The sequence below is a fragment of the Bombus affinis genome, unplaced genomic scaffold, assembly GCF_024516045.1.
Source record: "Bombus affinis isolate iyBomAffi1 unplaced genomic scaffold, iyBomAffi1.2 ctg00000284.1, whole genome shotgun sequence".
NCBI classification, from domain to species: domain Eukaryota; kingdom Metazoa; phylum Arthropoda; class Insecta; order Hymenoptera; family Apidae; genus Bombus; species Bombus affinis.
The window spans coordinates 32,363-56,172 of record NW_026108971.1 but is presented as its reverse complement, the minus strand read 5'-3'; the positions used below and the strand labels follow the sequence as shown (position 1 = coordinate 56,172).

General features: G+C 33.1%; 2 long non-coding RNA genes and 1 pseudogene across 2 annotated transcripts; 2 read left to right on the top strand and 1 right to left on the bottom strand.

Moving 5' to 3' along the window:
• Positions 1-1,227: 1,227 nt before the first annotated feature.
• LOC126927865 (uncharacterized) lies at positions 1,228-17,102 on the bottom strand. The gene is made up of 2 exons (XR_007715985.1): positions 16,875-17,102; positions 1,228-1,443 (listed from the first exon to the last, which is right to left on the bottom strand). It is a non-coding gene; the product is annotated as an uncharacterized LOC126927865 (long non-coding RNA).
• LOC126927864 (uncharacterized) lies at positions 6,687-22,077 on the top strand. Its single transcript, XR_007715984.1, has 2 exons — positions 6,687-6,753; positions 20,695-22,077. It is a non-coding gene; the product is annotated as an uncharacterized LOC126927864 (long non-coding RNA).
• LOC126927860 (omega-amidase NIT2-like) lies at positions 9,603-13,953 on the top strand (annotated as a pseudogene).
• Positions 22,078-23,810: the final 1,733 nt, after the last annotated feature.

Below are 23,810 nucleotides of genomic sequence, written 5' to 3'. Positions count from 1 at the left end.
ATACCCTCTAGTTTAAATCCTTAGTTTCTACTAGAACCAACATTATAAAACTATTATGGTCCATGTCATTGTATCACGCCAAATTAAATTAATTACTGAAAATTCTCAACGAGAACTGATTGTAAATATTCTAATAAAAAAAAAAATCTCAAAAAAATTCGATGAAAATTCTCATGAAACATCAATTGAAGCAATTAAACGCAACAGAGAATGGGTATAATCATATAATTCCTCCCCATTTCAAAATTCATTCATATACATCGATTTTTGTTTTCATATTTGTTTTATATGTGAAGAATACGTATTTATTGGCATAAAAGTATTTCTGTTTCAATTCCTGATCATTTTAGATCGAAACTTCCAAATATCGTTGATTAAAAATTTTTTAATTTTTAAAATGAAAGGCACTAATTATAGGACAAAAAGTTGTTTCAATTATTTGAACATTCTGCTTCCTTCCTACAATAACATATTTTATTTTAAATTAAAACAAGAATCAATACTATTGTGTATAAGTTTAATGGAGTGACACAGGTGATTTGTAACTAACACTGTAGCTAACATAGTTTCTGCAATATACCCTTTAATCGAGTAGAAACAAGGGGATTTTAGAAATTTCTATTAACCGACAGTATTGTCAACAAGTTTTAACAATGACTGAAGGTTGCAAAATTAAATATAAAATGATTTATTAATAGCATATGCAGTGTTAAATTTGTAAATAAGCAGTTTATCTTTTAAGGATAACAAAGACACCAGAAAATAAAGATAATATTCTAATTATATTGCAAACTAACGAATAATGTAAAGAATTTATTTTTGTTATCTATATCACAGATTTTAGGTAAAATATTAATTTACTTATTACTAGGAGATTGAATTTGAAATATAATTATAATTTATAAGGGACACCTTTAAACTAGCAGATATTTGGTAGCAGTTCTCTAGCCTTTGTACAATATAACACAGTTCAGTTTAATTGAGTTTAATACCTTTGACCAGCCAGTTTCCAATTTCATTTATGACATAATCTCCTGACAATTTCATACCCTTCTAAAGAAACACGACTTTCTATTATTGTTTTACAATCGCGGAATATGATCAGTGTTTCAATTAAGCTCCACTGTTTTAATTTCCCGTCTACGCACGATGTGGGTACACCGTTTTTTTGTTGTTTTTAGATACAAGTGACGAGAAATTATGAAATGATATTTTAAATTTAAACTGATTTCATTCATTGATTTATTGTAGCGACAATGGTAACTTGTTTAAATAAAGAATTTATAAATAAAATATTTAAGGTCTAAAATAATAAATAAACACATGTGAAAACATTAAAGCTGTTATCCTTATTCATGGTCTTGTTGGAACGTGTTTAACGAGCGTAACGTAGGCGTGAAAACGAAAACGTTGAGACTCTTGTGGCGTAAAAAGACTGAATTCCTCATAAAAATACAAGAAACGAATACAAGAAACGTGCACATAGTTTATTCTCGACCTTGGATACATAAAACCAAAAAAAAAAAAAGAAAAGAAAAAGAAAAAGGAACAAAAATTTTTATTGGTTATTTACCGAAACTCATTGTATCATTTTTATTACTCTATATAAAACGTAGAATCATATACCGACGAATGTTATTTCGAATTTCTAACTTCAGAACGATAATTACATATTTGAAATTACCAATAAGTGGTAGTAGCATTAAAAATATTGAATATTCAACGAGATGAAATATAGGTAAGGTAGTTAAAAGAAAAAAGATTGAAACGTTCGATGTAAAACGATGAAATTAAATGATTGGATTTGAAAACTTGATTCGGTTTAATAATTCGATGAAAAAAGTATTCATCCTATGAAAAAAGAATTCATGTTCCTGTCGATATATCAACGACGTGCGCCGTTACTTCCCACTGCTCTGCAATTCAAATGCAATACTCGAATATACATGGCGAAAGAAATGGAAATTGAGCAATTTAAGGGAACGAATTACTCTCGCATCCACGTAACTTCAAAATGTATCACGTGTCGGTGTTTGCGAAACGAAATTCGTCGTTGTCCAACTAACACGCTTGCAGATGCTACGTTCACTTTGTTGCATATAGGGCTTAAATATATGAACAAATAGAACGACGCAACTGTCACTAGCGTAATTTTTAAAGTGAATTAATGCATAATCTCGTCATCTACGTTTGACCATGATTATGGCAGTGATCATTGTTATATACGAATCTTCGTGCAATATATGTGAAAATTCGTGGTTGTCCAATTAACACGCTTGCTGATGCTACGTTCACTTTGTTGCATATAGGGCTTAAATATATGAACAAATAGTACTGCGCAAGTGTCACTAGCGTAATCTGAAAGTGTTAAAGTGAATCAATACATAACTTCGTCATCTATGTTTGACCATGACTACGGTAGTGGTCATTGATATATGTGAAGCTTCGTGGAGTAGATGTGAAAATTCGTCGTTGTCCAGTTAACACGCTTGCAGATGCTCCGTTCACTTTGTTCCATATAAGGCTCAAATATGTGAACAAATTGAATGGAGCAACTGTCATTAGCGTAATTTTAACGCGTTAAAATAAATTAATGTATAATTTCGTCATTTACGTTTGATCTACGTTTTTTCATCTACGTCATCTACGGCACCTACGCGAATCTTATCGATTACGTCTTTGGCAGTGTTCGTTGCTATAAATGAAACTTAATAGTTGTTGAAACCGCTCGAAAGTCGTGTTCCTAAATCATTCCCTCGTCTCGTATCGTGTTTATCAAATGGAAAAGGAGATTGTGTTTTAATGAAATCGCTTGTTACTATCAATCTTGCTGTGTCACTCGCATAGGAGAAGAAAGTGAGGAAGGAGAAAAAAATTAAGGTAAGGTCATCAATGAGCAAAATGTTTAATGTACATTAAAATTGAGTCCGCTGCAACCCTCGTGACTTTTAAAATTCCATACGTATATTGTTATACGTAACATTGCCATATTAAATATATTCGATCAAATATTCAATCTCGTTCCCTGAAAGCTGTTCCTGGATATCTGGTTGGATACTTTACGCACGGAAATAGAGAGTGTTAACAGTAACAAACCCTCTATGTAGTGTTTTTGCTTTGCTCTTTTGAACAGGTAGATGACATTTTGCTTCGAAAAACGGATATACATACCACGGATATGCACATACAGAGTATGTGTATCGATATACACATTGATATACACCTTTGTACAAAGTGTCAAAAAAGTATTTATCGCGGTATTTTTTTCAAGCCATTCTACACCTTCGATTTGATGAAAATTGGTTAAATAAGTGTAGCGCAAAATTGATCTTGACCACAATTTTCAGTGTCAAATTGTTTTTCTATTGCATCATATAGTGCTCATTAGAAAGGAAAGTTCCGTTGTTTTAGAAAAAATGTTTGAAATTTCATTAATACTTAGACTGATTTTATTCATATTTTAAGGTCAAATATGGAATACAATAACATCAATACTAATATCTACTTTTTTGTGCGAATTACTTTACATTTCAATCTTCCTTGATACGCCGTGACAAGCAAAAGTGTAAACACAGCCCGTTGATTTTATGTAGAAAGCGAATGTCGAAGGTATAATGAGAAAAGAGCATTATTTGACCATTCCACAAAATAATTTACCTAAATAGTAGTTAATTCTATTGGATATAATAAACGTGAAGTAGTACTAGTGGACGAAATACCTATGTTGAAACCTTGATTCGACGAGTATAATTAATGTGCAAAACTGTAAACATGGTTTGAGATGTCCATTTTTGTAAAATGTTTTGTACATTATTAATGCTAATGAAAATTAACTATTACATTTCGTTAATAATAACTTGTAGTTACTGTTACCTAATCTTTACCGATCACTTGAAAAATTAGTCTTTTACATTTATGTGTTTACTTTTTTCGCTCGTCGCAGTACATGTTTAAGTCAGATATGAAATATTTGGCGTATTCCAGCGGCTTTGATTAAATCTAAGATGTTGGACCATTGTCAAAATGAAATTACTTAGCATCATATATAGCCTGGCAAGGCTCGAACGTTTTATCTTCCTGTAGATTTTCTTTGCTTTTAGACTTTCCTTCCATTTCTCTGAATTGGTATCTTCTGTACACTATTTATAAAAGAAGAATAAATTACATGTTACATCCAAGTTACCAATCCAAATAATTTTAAGTAAGAAAAGAGATCTAATGCAGCAGTTTCCACTTAAATATAGATCCGACGATTATTTACGAACAAATAGTATAAATCTTTTAGCAATATGAAATTCGCAATATTTATTCAAATATTTATATTTATAGTACGCCATTAGCAAAGAAGACATGTTTGCGTGCGTTATCGATTTTACGCTTTTGCCACGCAAACATGGAAATTGCGATTCGAAATTGAATTTGCACTGGAAACGGTTGACGTTACGACATCAATAACATATTTCAAAAACACTGACGATATCATACGGAATCAGAGAGATTCTATGAGAAGTTAAACGCATAATCATCCTATTGTAAATAATAGGAACAGAAAGTACACAAGGAATAATACAGAATCATCCTATCATCCTATCCTATTATACAGGATTGCTTTGATTCGAGCTCAAACATAGGGAAATCTGAAAGAATTTTTCGCAGAATTTCCTTCCCCTTTGAATTAGCTTTTATACAGAACGACTTTAACCTTTTCAAGGAAATACCTATAGAGTGTGACGATCTATGATTTTAAATAGAGAGGTGTATCTGAAAAGAGGTGGATGTAAAACGTTGCATATAAAACGTAGATCAAATCTTTATTCAAGGTGTGGCGGCACTCGACAAGCCGAAAAATCAGCAGTACCCCGGCAGCGACATCTACAGCCCCCAGTGACAATTACAGCGGAACAGGCCTACTAACTACTACAAGTATAACTCACAACACGGCCACCTCAAACGATTTTTCTCTTCGCAGAGAATCAGGATTTCAAGATCGATCGAATATGTATGCACTTGATTTACACGTGAAGTTGTCATTAAAAATATTGTTGCGTTTAAAAAGATAAATATTCATTTAAATTTAATGAAATTGTTAGTCCAATTGTTTTAAGCTTAAAGATATGTAGGTGTCACATTTATATATTGAAAACCTGGGAGCGGCATTAATTAACAAACCTAGTCACGCGCACACGTACTTTAAAACCATGCTTGAAAATCGATATTCCCTGAAACAATGCATCGTTCTGCGCTTCCAATTTATTTTCGCACGAAGAATCAGTCCATTCATCGTTGCCGTCACCATCGCTACTGTAATCTATATTACTCGAATAAATTCTATATCTTGATTGGAAAATCGCATATTTTAACGAACTTTCTGTGTTTTTTTTTTTCTATGATTTTAATTGGCAATTTCCGAAATTGAACTATAGCTTGAGAATAATCCGATAATATTTGAGGGTATATATACATACATCATGTTTTTGATGGGTTTTGTAGTAAAATAATTGTAGAAAAAGCAAACTTTTTAAGAAAAAATTACCATATTCGAGTAATAAATTATAGAAAATTACCAATGTAATTTAAAACTTCAAAAGAAGAATCTATTACATGTAATAAAGAGAAGGACTTGTTCACGAACGGTAATTCAACAAATACATGCGTTGCAGAAACATAGTTTTGCAAGGGAGAAGAATCTCTCTAGGAACTCGACGATGTCACGTCAAGAGAAAATTCAATAAAGTGATTACTAACCGTATTACCAGCGGCAATTGTGTGTCGGCAATTCGTAAATAAGTTAGTCGTCTATTTGGAGAAACGTCGCTGGCAATATCGTCACATTTTAATTACGTCAGCGCTATCAATTGGTCTTGGAAGAAAATTTACCATTATGTACTTTTGCCCACGGCGTCGTTCCAACAAATGAATCCGAGTTTTGAATCGCTTACTCTTATATCACGAATTTGTAACGGTGTTTCTTCAAACTTTAAACGATTGTAATGAATGCCTTTGCGTACAAAGACTGATACCAGGTTTGACTAGAAGCTTCAGCTAATTAGTGCCCCAGTTAATTTGGATGTTCACTACCACGCCACTTATGAAGTGGCTTCGTGTCCGAGCGGATTTCCTGCACGTAAAAAAAAAAGAAAAAGAAAAAGGAAAAAAAAGAAAAAGAGATAGGAAAAAGAGAAAAAGAAAAAGGAAAAAAAGAAAAAGAGAAAGAAAAAAAGAAAAAGAAAAAGAAAAAGAAAAAGAAAAAAAAAGTTAATTTGGATGTTCACTACCACGCCACTTAAGAAGTGGCTTCGTGTTCGAGCGGATTTCCCCCACGTAAAAAAAACAAGAAAAAGAAAAAGAAAAAAAAAGAAAAAGAGAAAGGAAAAAAAGAAAAAGAAAAAGAAAAAAAACTGTTAATTTGGATGTCCACTACCACGCCACTTAAGAAGTGGCTTCGTGTCCCAGCGAGTTTTCCCCACGTAAAAAAAAAAAAAAGAAAAAGAAAAAGAGAAAGGGAAAAGAGAAAAAGAAAATGGAAAAAAATAGAAAAAGAGAAAGGAAAAAAAAGAAAAAGAAAAAAACAGTTAATTTGGATGTTCACTACTACGCCACTTAAGAAGTGGCTTCGTGTCCGAGCGAATTTTCCCCACGTAAAAAAAAAGAAAAAGAAAAAGGAAAAAAAAGAAAAAGAAAAAGGGAAAAAAAGAAAAAGAGAAAGCAAAAAAAAGAAAAAGAAAAAGGGAAAAAAAGAAAAAGAAAAAAAAAGTTAATAAATAATAAATACATTTGTTAAACTGAGCAGGTTTTATTTGAACTTGCCTATAATTATTCGCCTACAATTATTTTTATCGACGAGATTGACTGAATAGGCACAAATAAAGGAGTAAACTGTACATTGTCTGAACCTGCAAAGAGATTCAGATCAGAACTTCTTTCTAGATTGGATGGATTAGTATCTAACGAAAATTCTAATGTAGTTCTTTTGGCTGCAACTAATTGCCCTTGCTATGTATATCACGCTATTTCAATGTTTTCTAAGTAGAAAATATCTTAATATCATAATTATTCATTATCTTAATCTTAATTATTGTGTTGTGCGGAATATTCCTTTGTTATTATTAATATAACAGAACAATAATATTTATTGTAAATATATTATTAGGGACATTGATGCAGCTTTACGCAGATGCCTTGAAAAGAAAATATACGTATCATTACCAAATGAAGTTACTCGACTTGGTATGTTCAAATTATACCTTAGCAACCAGTTATTAGAGAATATGGATGTTGTAAACCACATAATAAAATCTACTGAAAAATATTCTTGCGTGGATATAAAATTGCTTTGTAAGCAAGCATGGCTGCTCGAAATAAGTCCAATATGGGAAAAACTTGAAAAAAAAAAAAAAAAAAAAGAAACATCTGTTACGACTTTGAAATATGAATTAAAGAATTATGAAATAATAGCAAAATTGTTAAAAAACAATGTCACCTACAGTTACGGATGTGGATAGATATGAAGCGTGGAATAAATATGTATGCCATAAGAACATATTTTAAAAAATATAAATGCTTATCATATAAAAATATAAAAATATAAAAATATAAAAATATAAAAATATAAAAATATAAATGGTTATAAATTATTAATATAATTATCGTTCGAAAAATTGTTCGTGTGCGTGCATTTATGTGTTCGCACGGGCTATAAACAAGTTTGAAATGTTCGTTCTACATATATACGTGGTATACATATTCCCTTATAATATATAATATGTGTAATCTGAGTGGTAATATATCCACGTATTACATATGTGTTAATGTATTTTATCGATAATCTGTCTTTTATTTCCTCTTATCTTATTAACGCATGTATGGGCGCGTATATGCGCCGGGCGAAAGCTATGGTTATATATGGGATTGTTAACAAATAAAAATTAATCTAGGTGTTATTAAAGAAATTTGTTTCACCTTCTAAACTTTTTGATGATTGGTTTACTTTGAATATTTTGCATATTTTTGCATATCATGAGCATTTTGTACATTTCTATACATTCAAACTTTCTATGAATATAAAATGATCCGCACTACTATCTACTTCATAGTATACTCTATACGTTTAAAATGCTCCATTAGAAGCTTAAATCTATCAAAATACAGCTCCTAGGGAAATGTGAATTTTCACATGAACACATAATATCGATTTTCTCATTGAAACGTATAGGCAGGTATATACTAGCATAAGCCACCTTCGGCATTTGGCCGTATGATGCAGCACTAGCTCTGTAACATAGAAAACCATAGGCGTCAGTTCTTCTTATTTCCTCTTTGATATATGTTTACTTTAATGTCACTTATTCAGACGCTTGATACATTGTCGGAATGAAATTTTAGTAATGTGCAAGTAATTTTGAGTAGATTAATAAAGTATAATAAGATATTAGATTCATGTACGTAGATTCAAGTGACATCAATCTTTATGTCTAGTATATACATGTGTATTGATCTATAAGTCAGTGTTAAAATAACAAATAAATGGCAGAAGAAGGAAAGAAGATTTCCTTCGGTTTTGCGAAATCTATTAAGAAACCTGTGTTAAAAAATGCTATTCCACAAGAAAAAAAGAAAGTTGATTACATTGAATGCCTTGATGAGAAAGGTATTAAAGTAATAGGGTGAGTTCAAAAAGTAAAATTTATAATCAAGAAACATATAACCTCAACCTAACCTATAAAAATCACCAATAGCGGAATATATATATTTGAAAACAATTTTTTTATTTCAATGAGGAAGAAAAAAAAGATGAACCTCTAATTATTCCATTACTAGGTTCAAAAACCTGGCATGATAGAATTCTTAATAAAATAGATGCAGACATTTTCCTTCCGAAGGCAGATAAGGAAAAGGTAGGAGACGCTAGTGTTAACGAGGCAAAATCAAAGCTATCTAATGGAAAAACATCGCCAATAATATCAATAAAGAAAGAGCCAGTTGAAGATAGTGAAAATAAAGTTGTTACTTTAGAAGAGCAAGCGACTAAAGAAATCATTGGGGAACTTAAGTCAAAGAATAAATATGAAACTAAAACAAATGATTTAACTTTACCTTTAGTAGAAGATGAATCATTAAGAGGCAAAGAACAGGTACGTTATCAACATATTGATGTGCAATGCACAGATGTATTACATTTGCATATTATAAATATCGTTTTGTATTTTTCAGTCTACGTTAGAAGATTATGAAAAAATTCCTATTGATGCTTTTGGTGTAGCAATGTTAAGGGGAATGGGATGGCAACCAGGAAAGGGAATTGGTTGAAATGAAAAGTATGAATTTTACTCTGGATTAAATTAATTATATGTATTTAATACATCACTTATTGGAAAGTAAACAGAGAACATCATTTTTTATTTCACAATCGTTTATTCTAACTATTACAGATTAGTAGCAGCTGTCATACCAGAATTACGACCAAAAGGTATGGGTCTTGGAGCAGACAAAGTAGCATTGCAGAAGAAAAATACAGATTTCAAAAAAGAAGAGGAAGAAGTTAAAATCGAGAAAGGAACATTTGTGAAAATTATAGCTGGAGAACAAAGTAATAATTATGGTCAAATAGAAGGATTCGATGATGATGCAGGAAGGCTCATAATAAAACTAGCTCTTGGTGGAAATATAATATCTGTAAATGAATTTATGGTACAGCCAGTGACTAAATCAGAATATTCTAAGAACTCAAAAGTTCAAAGTTAATATGAAGTGTTAGTTTTTCATTAAGGGACATTTAAGAAAATAAATTTGAATTGACATATACATATAAAGACATAATCGGACATGTAGAAAAACTAATTCAAGAGTACCTGTAAGTGTGTTGTTGCATGCAATTTTTTAAAGGTCCCTTCTATCTTTATATAAAATATGATAAATGTAGAGGTTTTAGATTTCAGTATTTTATGGGGTTAATTTCAGATACAAAAAAGTATGAGGAATATAAGGACAAGGAATCCAAGGGACTCAAGCAAAAGATGGATAGAAAAAGATCAATGTCCCCTGACCCCGAAGACGGTGAAGAACAAAAGTAGTAATAAAAGAAAGAAAATCGGAAGTACGATGCACAATAAGAACAAGTATGATAAAGTGGGGGATAAAAAATCAGAAAGACGAAAAAGACGCTCCGAATCTAATGATGACAGCGATAGTGATTCTGAAAAGAAGAGACGGAGAGAAAGAAGTAACTCTAATAGTAATGATTCTTATAAATTAAAAAGATTGAAGAAGTCAAAGAAACGTAAGAAGTACGATTGCTCGTCTGAAAGATCAAGTAAAAAACGAGACGACGAGAAAGATCAAGATCTCGATCATTTAGTAGGCAGTAATATTTTCCAGGAACGTATTCGGTCATTTTACTTTCAAGATAAATTGTACAATTTTATTTATACAGATTTTATAATAAAGTGTATTTTTACAAAAGTATATTTCTTTTCTTACCCTTAACTGAAAATTACATTTAATTATAATATGTAATAATGTTTACAATTACATCAAAGTTAATGTCCTAAACTTTATCAATAATTATTAAAAATCCCCGCGTATTGCTTACGTAATGTTGATATCGAGTAATACCATACATAACCTCAAAGAACATTATGATACTTACGAACATCGTTAAACAAGTAGTGCGAACGATGTCGAGTAAGTATTCACTATGTATAAAGTATTTATAAATAAAAAGTATGGGAAATATATAACCGAGTGTATTTAACTTTTCCAACATTTTAGCATTTCGCTTGGCGTTGGTACAACTTCAAGTAAATGAAGTAAAAAGCAAAAATGTAGAGCGGGCAGTTTCCTACATTTCAAGCGCGAAAGAGCATAATGCTGATATTATCGCTCTTCCTGAATGCTTTAATTCACCATATGGAATACGTAATAATTTGTTTCTTTTTCTAATAATTTATTATATGTATAACAACTATATAAAAAAAAGTAAAAGTAGACAAATTACCTTAACGTTCATACTTCCATAAAGATTGTGAATTGACTCGAGAATATAGAATTTCCCCATTTTTATGATTATCGTGATTTTTGTATAAATATATTTTTTAAGATACTAATAATTAGGTACTTATAAACTAGTATTATCAATTATTTTGTATTTATAATTCCACCTATAATAGTTAAAAATTAAAGTTAGTTAAAATCTAACTTTATGTTTCAAAAAGTACTAGCAAAGTCGTTAAGTAACAAGTCACTGGTACTGACCCAAATAGCATGATTGTAATTAAACATTTCTAAATATTCATTTTTCATCTTGAACCTGTAGAAACAATTTATTATATGTACTATTATCTAAGTAATTATATATTTAAGTAAATCTAAATATAAAATTTAGTTATTTTAATAATTTAAAAAATAAAAAATTGACAAACATTTCAACCTAATTTATGGTTGGAACAAAGGACAGTTATTTTTCATTAATTGAAATATTGCAATGCAGAATAGTTTCCAAAATACGCCGAGAGTATTCCTGATGAAACGGTGAAACGAGCGTTGCTTTATCGAAGGCAGCTAAGGAAAACAGCATTTATGTAGTTGGTGGTACGATACCTGAAATAGAGGGCGATAAATTGTACAATACCTGTACTATTTGGGGTCCCGATGGAACTTTGATAGCAAAACACCGGAAGGTAAATAATATACCTCCATGTGGCTTTGAAATTGAAAATATTGGGGTGGAGAAAGTGACTCTATCTAGGAATAATTTAGGAATATGCATATGTACATACGTGTACTATAACCAATTCTATAATTTAAAAAATATGTTATAGGTTTATAAAATACGTTTTGATACGAGAAACATACATTTTTGTCGTAATATAATATATAAATTTTTGTACAATATATTTGTTTTGTAATATAAATTTTTCACATAGGAAAAAACTTAGTTTTTCTTAAAAAATATTCCTTCTCAAATATTATTAAATGATAAAACTTTTTAATAAAAGAAAGTGATAAAAACGCTGTCAGTTATTAAATAAAAAACAATTAAAGTTTAGAAGTTCGTAACATTGATGTTAAATTACAAAAGTTACAGCAATAGAGTTAGCAACTATATTTTTATGTTATTAGGTACATCTATTCGACATCGACATTCCCAACAAGATTACTTTCCGAGAGAGTGATTCACTCAGTCCTGGTAATTCCCTAACAATGTTTGATGTGAAGGGCTGCAAAATAGGTATTGGCATTTGCTATGATATCAGATTCGAGGAAATGGCACGCATTTATCGGAACAAAGGTACAGTAGCTTAATCGAACAATACTTAACTAGCATGAAAGTAACTATCTTTCTTAAATATATTCTATATAAAATATAATCAATATAATCTGTAACTCTGTATAAAAAGGAGCTTAATTTAAAAAACCAGTATATTCGCTGAAAATGAAATAAATAAAAGAATTAGAAGCACGACAAGAGGACTGTTCTCGCATATTCATAAATTATGGAATATGGACTGTGCAGCTACAAAGTTAACTAAAATTCAGTGGTCTCGTATTTCCCGTTTCTCTGTGTTAGGTTGCCAAATGCTGATATATCCGGCGGCATTCAATATGACCACTGGACCACTGCACTGGTCATTACTTCAGCGTTCCAGAGCGAATGACAATCAATTATACGTCGCCTGTATATCACCGGCTCGTGTTCCTTCAGCAAGTTATGTCGCATGGGGACATACACAGTTGACAAATCCCTGGGGGAAAATCCTTTATGATTTGGAAACTCAGGAAAATATGGTGGTCACCGATATCGGTAATTTCCAGCTTAACATTAAAAGCGAGAAATCCATGATGTAATTAACTTTTAGTCTCGTTGGTTCATCGATTTTGCCGGCTCCCTCTGTATTTGCTGAATTTATTAGCAAGCATTACTTATTACTTCGTATGTTTTTCTTTTCTCTCAGATTTGAAAGTTGTTGAGGAAGTAAGGGCTCAGATACCTACATTTTCTCAAAGACGTACGGATTTGTACGACACTGTCTATAAAAAGGAGTAACTCTACACTGAAACAGAAAATGTTTTCTTATAATATTTCTACTACAATACCGTTTTTTTTTTTTTTTTTTTTTTTTTATGACTTATTACTAATTACTTATCATTTGTACTAAATGAATAACTCAATTAAGAAAACCAAAATGTTATAAATAATAATCTGTATATCTTGTGTATCAATATGTAATTGGATATTGTAATAATATTGGAATGTCTTTGATCAGGGATATGATAAAGAACACGCGAAGACTACGTTCTTTTGAACATCTTTAATATCCATCATTTATAACATTAAACATCTTTTTAAATATTTAGATAGATTAATACGTAACTCTTTATATATATAAACATTAATTTGAAGTTACAAGCTTAGAGAAATTGGTCGATTAATATTTATAGATCGGCTGTCTTGATGAAAGGCTTAAAGAAAGCAAAAACATAACAATGTCGCAAATATAATTTATAGTTTAACTTCTTTCTTGTATCTGTCTGCCTTTCACGATGTTTTACCAATTACAATAAGTAATTTCGACTTCTTTGCGCTCCGTTTTAACGCATTCGAGACCGAAAGAAATTCATATCAATCAGTAGGCATAATATATATAACTGTACATAATATATTATAGTATAACATAGTATATAATTTTATATTTTAAAAACATGAGGCATAAAATTTAAGATTGTCATCGACTTAAAATTAAAATATGAAAAGAATATTCCAGAGAGAGAAAAGCACAGTATCATTCTAACAAAACATTCAGATCGTACTGACACCCAGGAATCGTATTACAATAAAATCTCGGTCTCGAATGAATTAACACGAACGATTAACATGAAACACACTTGCGGCTTAAACACCTTCGATATCGAGGAAATTCAAACTTTACAAATAAAAGCAGCCTGTTCCTCTTTCCACCACAGACTCTCATACCATATCCGCTCTTATCCAGGCTTTTACTTGAAATCTCTGTCTATTTACAATTTAAATTTACCCGGACCACTCGTTGAGTCGGCAGCCCTTTATAAATATATAATGAACCCAGAACATATACCTGTGCCCCTAGCTGGTATCAGCTCTAGTAACGTTCATACCGGAACTTTCATACGACGCCAATTTGTCACGCGTGAACATCGATTCTTTCAGGGGTCACGGCTTTATGGGATTATATCCTTTAAAGTAATTAAAGTGATACTAATGATACAGAATTTTTTACAAATATTTAATATGTCCATAAAATAGGAAGTTTCGTGCTCTCTTATTTTATATTAATTATAAATTAGTAAGTTTTACATTTGTTATCTATAGATTTAATAAATTATTAAAATTCCATGAAGACATATTCTGGAACACATTAGAAGATTTTGCTGTAATTTACAACGGATGCTCCGAGTACGAACAGGCAGTAAACGAACAAATAGAAATTCAGGCTATTGTGGTAGTATAGCTCACGTGGGATTTTAAGCTCGAATTGGACTTAAACGTTACGATCGTCGTGAATAATTACGATATATACCCTGTACGACGAGCAGAGAATCTTAAATTATTAACGGCAATTCCTTTGTGCAAAGTGCAATTTTATTAACGGCCTGTAACGAATGAACGGCTCGTTTTGAATAAAGTTTACATTTAGAAAGTAAACACAGAAACACATTTTAAGAAACTAAGATATCGAGTTCTACTTGTAAACATCAAGTGCTCTTCGTTTGAGAAGATTACGAGTCTCTTCTTCGATAACGACATTAATTAAGAAGTTTCGATACCGTTTATGACATTAAGATCTCATTAGTAAAGTTATATCATTAAAATCTTACTGTTCCTAGAGAATATAATATAGTTAAAACTTCCAGAGGATCAACAGGTAAAGAAATTGTTGATAAAAGCATTGTTAGTGACAACTGACTGTAATCGATATCTGCTGGGTGAAGTTGTGTGTTCTGAGAATCTGTGTTAATGCAAGGATTCTGTTACAAATCATCAACTAAAGAGCCAGCGGGCACGTCCGACCGATCGATCGATACCACGAACCTCGAATGAATTAACGCTCAAGGTGGAACGGATTTAATAGATCGAGTGTTAGTGTAATTTGACACTTTGTTTACACTTGCTTTATGCAAACAAAGTTTGATGTTCTGAACTCGATGGTTATAAGATCTTATTGAAACTCCAGTATTTCACCCGCACGGTACGACACTTTGTTGATGATTGTCCTTGTATGTTGTTGATACTCCCCATCAGCCGTTAAATTTTGTTCGTCTATCGTACTTTTCTAGCCAGAGGTTTTCCCTGATGTTTTTCCCTACTGTCTAAGTCATCAGGTTTGCAGCTCGGGGAGGACAGATAATTCGGAATTTCCCAAAGGAAGGAGAGGTGCCGTCCGAGCCATAAAGGGACGGTCACTCAAAATGCCGAATAGATTCATTTAAATAATTATGAGAAACAAGTAAGTTTTGTAAGCACAAGTTTTCAAATGTTATAGTTTGAATCTGTTCTTATAATTTTAAAAAGACCTTACAGCCAGGATCTCTAAAAAATTCGATGAAAATTCTCATGAGACATCAATTGAAACAATTAAACGCAACAGAGAATGGGTATAATCATATAATTCCTCCCCATTTCAAAATTCATTCATATACATCGATTTTTGTTTTCATATTTGTTTTATGTGTGAAGAATATGTATTTATTGGCATCAAAATATTTTCTGTTTCAATTCCTGGTCATTTTAGATCGAAACTTCCAAATATCGTTGATTAAAAATTTTTTAATTTTTAAAATGAAAGGCACTAGTTATAGGACAAAAAGTTGTTTCAATTATTTGAACATTCTGCTTCATTCCTACAATAACATATTTTATTTTAAATGAAAACAAGAAACAATACTATTGTGTATAAGTTTAACGGAGTGACACAGGTGATTTGTAGCTAACACTGTAGCTAACATAGTTTCTGCAATATACCCTTTAATCGAATAGAAACAAGGGGATTTTAGAAATTTCTATTAACCGACAGTATTGTCAACAAGTTTTAACAATGACTGAAGGTTGCAAAATTAAATATAAAATGATTTATTAATAGCATATGCAGTGTTAAATTTGTAAATAAGCAGTTTATCTTTTAAGAATAACAAAGACACCAGAAAATAAAAATAAAGAATATTCTAATTATATTGCAAACTAACGAATAATGTAAAGAATTTATTTTTGTTATCTATATCACAGATTTTAGGTAAAATATTAATTTACTTATTATTAGGAGATTGAATTTGAAATATAATTATAATTTATAAGGGACACCTTTAAACTAGCAGATATTTGGTAGCAGTTCTCTAGCCTTTGTACAATATAACACAGTTCAGTTTAATTGAGTTTAATACCTTTGACCAGCCAGTTTCCAATTTCATTTATGGCATAATCTCCTGACAATTTCATACCCTTCGAAAGAAACACGATTTTCTATTATTGTTTTACAATCGCGGAATATGATCAGTGTTTCAATTAAGCTCCACTGTTTTAATTTCCCGTCTACGCACGATGTGGGTACACCGTTTTTTTGTTGTTTTTAGATACAAGTGACGAGAAATTATGAAATGATATTTTAAATTTAAACTGATTTCATTCATTGATTTATTGTAGCGACAATGGTAACTTGTTTAAATAAAGATTTTATAAATAAAATATTTAAGGTCTAAAATAATAAATTAACACATGTGAAAACATTAAAGCTGTTACCCTTATTCATGGTCTTGTTGGAACGTGTTTAACGAGCGTAACGTAGGCGTGAAAACGAAAACGTTGAGACTCTTGTGGCGTAAAAAGACTGAATTCCTCATAAAAATACAAGAAACGAATACAAGAAACGTGCACATAGTTTATTCTCGACCTTGGATACATAGAACCAAAAAAAAAAAAAAGAAAAAAAAAATGGGTTTTCTGAAACTTTCGTTTCTCGTGATGAGTACTTTATGATGCAATAAAAAATTTTGTCTGAAAATTATACTCAAGATCAATTTCATGATCCATTTTCTCTAACAGATCTCCATCTTCCACAGCTATAACAAATAATTTTTTCACACTCTATACATTTAACATCGATTATAATTCTGATAATTGAAACACCGAACATCAATGTGTTTATTCACTACGCTAACACAGATAACAATTAACAACTTTGACAACTTCCTGGACACCCTGGGCAATAGATTCATAGCTGGATTCCTCGGCTGATCTCTCCTCTGATCATTCCCCCGTGATAGTAACATAAATGTCCCCTCCTATTGAACCCTTCACTTGTGCAGAGATCATAGAAGCAATCAGTCGCCTAAACCCCAAGAAAGCAGCAGGTCACCACCTAATAGGAAATAAAGCAATCAAGTAACTTCCGATAAAAGGGATTGCACTGGAAAAAAACAAGAGATTAAGAAAAAATTCTGAAAGAGACACAAATCAGTAGTATTATTTTATATTACGTTGCGAATTACTTTTCAAAGTAATTCGCAAGTAAGTAATTTCAAAGTATTTCAAAATATAGAATAAAAAAAATTAAAATATTACAATTACCATCAATAAGCTCAGCGTCCACATATGACTATGTGACACATAGTGATTGACGCTTCCAGATATGGGACTATGGTTCTGAAGTGAACCATTTCTGGGTGAGTCATCGACGGTAGTGACATTAAATTCGATCGGATCTTCCGTGGGGTTTAGGCATTCGATGTTGCAACATCTGCGTTCAAAGCGGAACTTCTTGCACTTCTGTAATAAAAAGAAATCGATTAATTGTACGGATCAATCGTCACTAGACTATTTGAAAATTCAGGTTATTCAAAGAATGAAAGAAGAAGGAATTGCTCCAATTCCACCATTGCTTTAGCAAAACTAGTATTTGAGAACCATTAGTCAAATATATTATAACACTAATACTAATACTAACGGTTTCACCGTCGAAAAGTGGATCTTTCTAGCATGTCTACGCAAATGAAGGTTGGAGGGGGGAGGGGGAGGGGGGAACTGTACATGCGCCAAACACCTTTACGTTCGTAATTTTTCACACAAATTTACAACTGTAGGGAAAAAATTATCTCTGATGTTTCAGATGTTAGAAATTGACAATATCGCATAACGGAATGCTGTGTTCTAGATATTCTATTTTTGTTACGAAAGTGGTACAAACGAAGTCCACTTAAGAATAGTACAACAAAATCGGTTGACGTTAGGTTATCATGCAGATATCGCGGCTTTTGCTTTGGAAAGCACGCAACTGCCAGTCTCGTCGTCCCTTGTAAACGAGAGAAAGATATTGTAATTGGTCGGGATTAACATAAAACTCGTCGCATGCGATCAGATGGCCTGAATGTTTAAAAAACGAGAGTAGAGTGCGTGCTACGTGGTTCTAACAGTTTAGGCGGAAACTAATTATTGTAACCGGAGCCGAGATATGTAGCGATATTACTTTCCTCGACAAAGCGTATAAGGTGAGGAAAGAATCGCGATAAGGTAGAACAAGAGACAGGAATTCTTTACGTAAAGCAGATCTGTCAACTAGATAGAGATCCTACAGCTATAACTACAGTGAATCCGTACTCTGGCGAATTGTCGTTTCACAAATAAAGCTTCTGAAAAACGGAATTCATAGAATATAACTGCTGTTGTAAGAATCTATATATCTGATTTTGCTGCCGTATTTGTCAGAACGTTTGTTTATCAAAAAAACGCATCCTCTGTAATCTTCTGTAGTTTAACAAGGCACAGTTAATAAAAGAGATAGAGCGTTAAACGGTGACGATTTAATCACAGTTAAATAGATATTGGTCTCTTTAGTTAAAATGCCCTATGATTTATTTGCATCATTTTTTTTCCATGCAATTTAAAATATTTAAATAAACAATATTTACCAAATATTCAAATATTTAAAGAAACAGTAGTCCATACAATATAATTTTATTTGATGGTTATTTGATATTTAATATTTTGGTTTACATACAAAATTGAAATTATACTTTGCTTGAGGACAAAAATTCTAATTGCATTCCTAACATATACCAATAATTATTGATCGAAATAGAAAGAACTGCAGGACTAGGAAGATTACTTAGCATCTTATATAGCCTGGCAAGGCTCGAACGTTTTATCTTCCTGTAGATTTTCTTTGCTTTTAGACTTTCCTTCCATTTCTCTGAATTGGTATCTTCTGTACACTATTTATAAAAGAAGAATAAATTACATGTTACATCCAAGTTACCAATCCAAATAATTTTAAGTAAGAAAAGAGATCTAATGCAGCAGTTTCCACTTAAATATAGATCCGACGATTATTTACGAACAAATAGTATAAATCTTTTAGCAATATGAAATTCGCAATATTTATTCAAATATTTATATTTATAGTACGCCATTAGCAAAGAAGACATGTTTGCGTGCGTTATCGATTTTACGCTTTTGCCACGCAAACATGGAAATTGCGATTCGAAATTGAATTTGCACTGGAAACGGTTGACGTTACGACATCAATAACATATTTCAAAAACACTGACGATATCATACGGAATCAGAGAGATTCTATGAGAAGTTAAACGCATAATCATCCTATTGTAAATAACAGGAACAGAAAGTACACAAGGAATAATACAGAATCATCCTATCATCCTATCCTATTATACAGGATTGCTTTGATTCGAGCTCAAACATAGGGAAATCTGAAAGAATTTTTCGCAGAATTTCCTTCCCCTTTGAATTAGCTTTTATACAGAACGACTTTAACCTTTTCAAGGAAATACCTATAGAGTGTGACGATCTATGATTTTAAATAGAGAGGTATATCTGAAAAGAGGTGGATGTAAAACGTAGCATATAAAACGTAGATCAAATCTTTATTCAAGGATTTTTTCTCTTCGCAGAGAATCAGGTTTTCAAGAACGATCGAATATGTATGCACTTGATTTACACGTGAAGTTGTCATTAAAAATATTGTTGCGTTTAAAAAGATAAATATTCATTTAAATTTAATGAAATTGTTAGTCCAATTGTTTTAAGCTTAAAGATATGTAGGTGTCACATTTATATATTGAAAACCTGGGAGCGGCATTAATTAACAAACCTAGTCACGCGCACACGTACTTTAAAACCATGCTTGAAAATCGATATTCCCTGAAACAATGCATCGTTCTGCGCTTCCAATTTATTTTCGCACGAAGAATCAGTCCATTCATCGTTGCCGTCACCATCGCTACTGTAATCTATATTACTCGAATAAATTCTATATCTTGATTGGAAAATCGCATATTTTAACGAACTTTCTGTGTTTTTTTTTTTTTTTTTTCTATGATTTTAATTGGCAATTTCCGAAATTGAACTATAGCTTGAGAATAAACCGATAATATTTGAGGGTATATATACATACATCATGTTTTTGATGGGTTTTGTAGTAAAATAATTGTAGAAAAAGCAAACTTTTTAAGAAAAAATTACCATATTCGAGTAATAAATTATAGAAAATTACCAATGTAATTCAGCTAATTAGTGCCCCAGTTAATTTCGATGTTCACTACCACGCCACTTAAGAAGTGGTTTCGTGTCCGAGCGGATTTCCCCCACGTAAAGAAAAAAAGAAAAAGAAACAGGAAAAAAAAAGAAAAAGAGAAAGGAAAAAAAAGAAAAAGAAAAAGGAAAAAAAAAGAAAAAGAGAAAGAAAAAGAAAACGAAAAAGAAAAAAAAAGTTAATTTGGATGTTATAAAATGTTATATAACCAAGAACTTATCTTCTACTTGGTAGTCGCATAAGAGAAGACCGAGCCATTGAATCGCTCAAATAGATTAGCTGATTCGCTTAACGTAATTTTACTTCCGATGACGTAAACAAGAGCAGAAAGTACACAAGTAATAATACAGAAATGTCAAATGTACAGAAGAATAAATTTCGTTAAATCATTAGCACGTAACATTTCCTTATAATTCCATTTGTGTATAGCAAAATAGCTTGTGTGCTTTCATGAATTATAATTGATATTTAGAAGCTTTCATGTAGGTAGATATATAACTCGTGTTAATTAGTAATTTAACAATACATCATGACAACATATCATTTTCGTTTCTTCGTTTATCTCGTTATGCGCGTAAACGAATGTGTAAATAAAGACATATAATCAACGATAACATGTAGTGGCAAACATGATAATTATCGACAAAGGAGAATATTGGTGAAATGATTGTGGGTGATTTCACTCGGTGTATCGGTACATAAACTTTGATAGACATTGCCGGTGGATTCGCTGTCGGTGAAATCGTGTCGATGAAATAATTGTCAGTGATTTAAAGATAACCCAATTTATTGATCTCCCCTTCATAGAGTTGTACGTCTCTCTATAAAACATATTCTACCTGGAAGGGCTGAAACATTTAGCTTAGTCACACTAAACTGGACTGGACTGCAAGTAAGAAGATTGAAATGCAAAATTCACGTGTGAGCGCAACGGTTTAGATGGAAAGTTCGATAAGGCGATTATGTATATTAACCCGAAAGAAAGCTCATGGCTTTGCAACGCGTTACACGCAACACGGAATTTCCCTCGCTGAAATAATCCTATTACAACGATACGATTTTCCTTAACAGATCTCGCAATGTAATTCTCCCTCTACAACTTTTTATTAGGTTTGAAACACGAGAGTTTCGAAGCTCTGCAAAGTCTCGCGAATCTAGAAGTCGAGTTTCAACGTATTTTCGCTTCTTATTTTATAGCTGTTAATAGTTATTATCTCACTCTGCACGTACATCAAACGAGTACTTATGTAAATCCAAAGGAAACGGAAACAACCGAGAATAATTGAGGATAATTCGAATACGTACCGATTAGTAAAGTGTTTGGCAAAGAAAAAAAAAAGGAAAATTGTATCGGAGAAATAGGGGAAAAACGGTGGCGTACATCAAGCAATCTTTATGGCTGTAATACATTTATTATTCATTTATGTTCATTTTCTATCGCGTAACAGACGTTGAAATAACTGGCAGAACGAGCATATAAATCTTGTATCGCTCGACCTGACTTTTCCCGATGGAAAAATATTCACCAGCCTGGGATCGTGCATCGCTAATTACTCCGTTCTACTTTTCGAACGCGTTTCCATCCATACAGGAAAGCAAGAAGGCAAACCCTATCGCACAGTCATGAAGAGATGCAAAAGCAAGAAACCAACCAACGACATGCCGATCGACATGGTGGAAGCAGTCCTACAGAGGCTATTCACCATGGGACACGGACCCTCCCATTACGAGGGCCGCGAAGAGGCAGAGACCGAAGAAGAAGGAGACATCAGCTTCAGCGTCGTCATCGGCGAAGGCGATGTCGTCGATGCCGCCGGAAGAATGAACACCAAGAAGGCTGCAGGAGTCGATGGAAGACTCCTGGACTGCTGGAAGCAGGAGCTGGAAGCAAGCTGGAACCAGACTGCTGGAAGACGGCCAGAGTAATACTGCTAAGGAAGCCGGGAAAGGATCCCAGTCTCCCTAACGCGTACCGGCCGATAAGCATACTCCCAGCCATGAGCAAGATCTGGGAAAAATGCTTTAAGAAGATCATCGAGAGATGCATCGGAACGGACCCGTTCCATCGGAGGCAGTATGGGTTCAGAAAGAAGAATTAGCTTAGCGAATACCGATAAGAACAGGAAGAAGCTGAAACGGGCACAACGAACGGCCCTGTGCATAACAACGACGGCATATCGTACCGTCTCCCACGCGGCACTTTGCGTGTTGACCGGAAATCTCCCGATCTACATAAAGATAAAGATGCTCGGAGAGACTTACGAGTGGAACAAGATCCATAAGACCAAGATCGGCGCGGATGACGGCAACGAGCTGAAGGGGGAACTGGAGGCGCAAGGAAATTAATACCGAGTGCGCTGCTATTTACCAAAAAGAAGATGGACATCGATCATCACAGCATGCAGCTGTTAACCGGGCATGGGAGTGTGGCGGCACTCGACACTAACTAGTGTCGGACGACGGCAGCGACATCTACAGCCCCCAGTGACAATTACAGCGGACCAGGCCCAACTACCACAGCTATCACGCACGTCCAATAAATATATAACGCACACACGGCCACCTCTACAGGAGTTTCGGTGTCTATAGAAAGAGGATTGGCAAGAGCAGCGACAGCAACTGTCTCGACTGTGGAGACCCTAACGACGATGCAGAGCACGCCCTCTTCACGTGCCCGAGGTGAACGGACAGAAGGATTGAGCTGGAGAACGCTCTTGGCGAGAAGATAGACGTGGACAATCTGATCGCCACGGTGACCGCCAAGAACGAGAGCTGGGATAAATTCAGGCAATTTCGCAAGACCGTCATGTCTCACAGGAGGGTGACAGCGAAGGCCTTGAAGGAGACAAGGAGGAGAACGAGAGCAACAACAACTACGCGGAGCAGTGAAGGCAGAGATACAAGACAACAAAGAACCACAGAAGGAGATCAGCCCAGTATTCTGAACTAGCTGAGAAGATGACGAGAGCAATACTGAATATACAGAATAGCTGCCCGACGAAGAAGATACAACGGGGCATGAAAGGACAACCCTGATGACTGCCGACAGGTTTTACCGGGGTTGTCTGTCCTCAAAGCAAAGGAAAAAGGAGGAGGGGTTTTTAGTGGGTATGGCAACAACATCCGCCCGAGTCCCACATAACCCAGTGATGCGGATCACTGGGTATGCGTAACAGCATTTTCCCCTCCTCACGCAAAAAAAAAAAAAAGAAAAAAAACTATACACTCTATCAATTT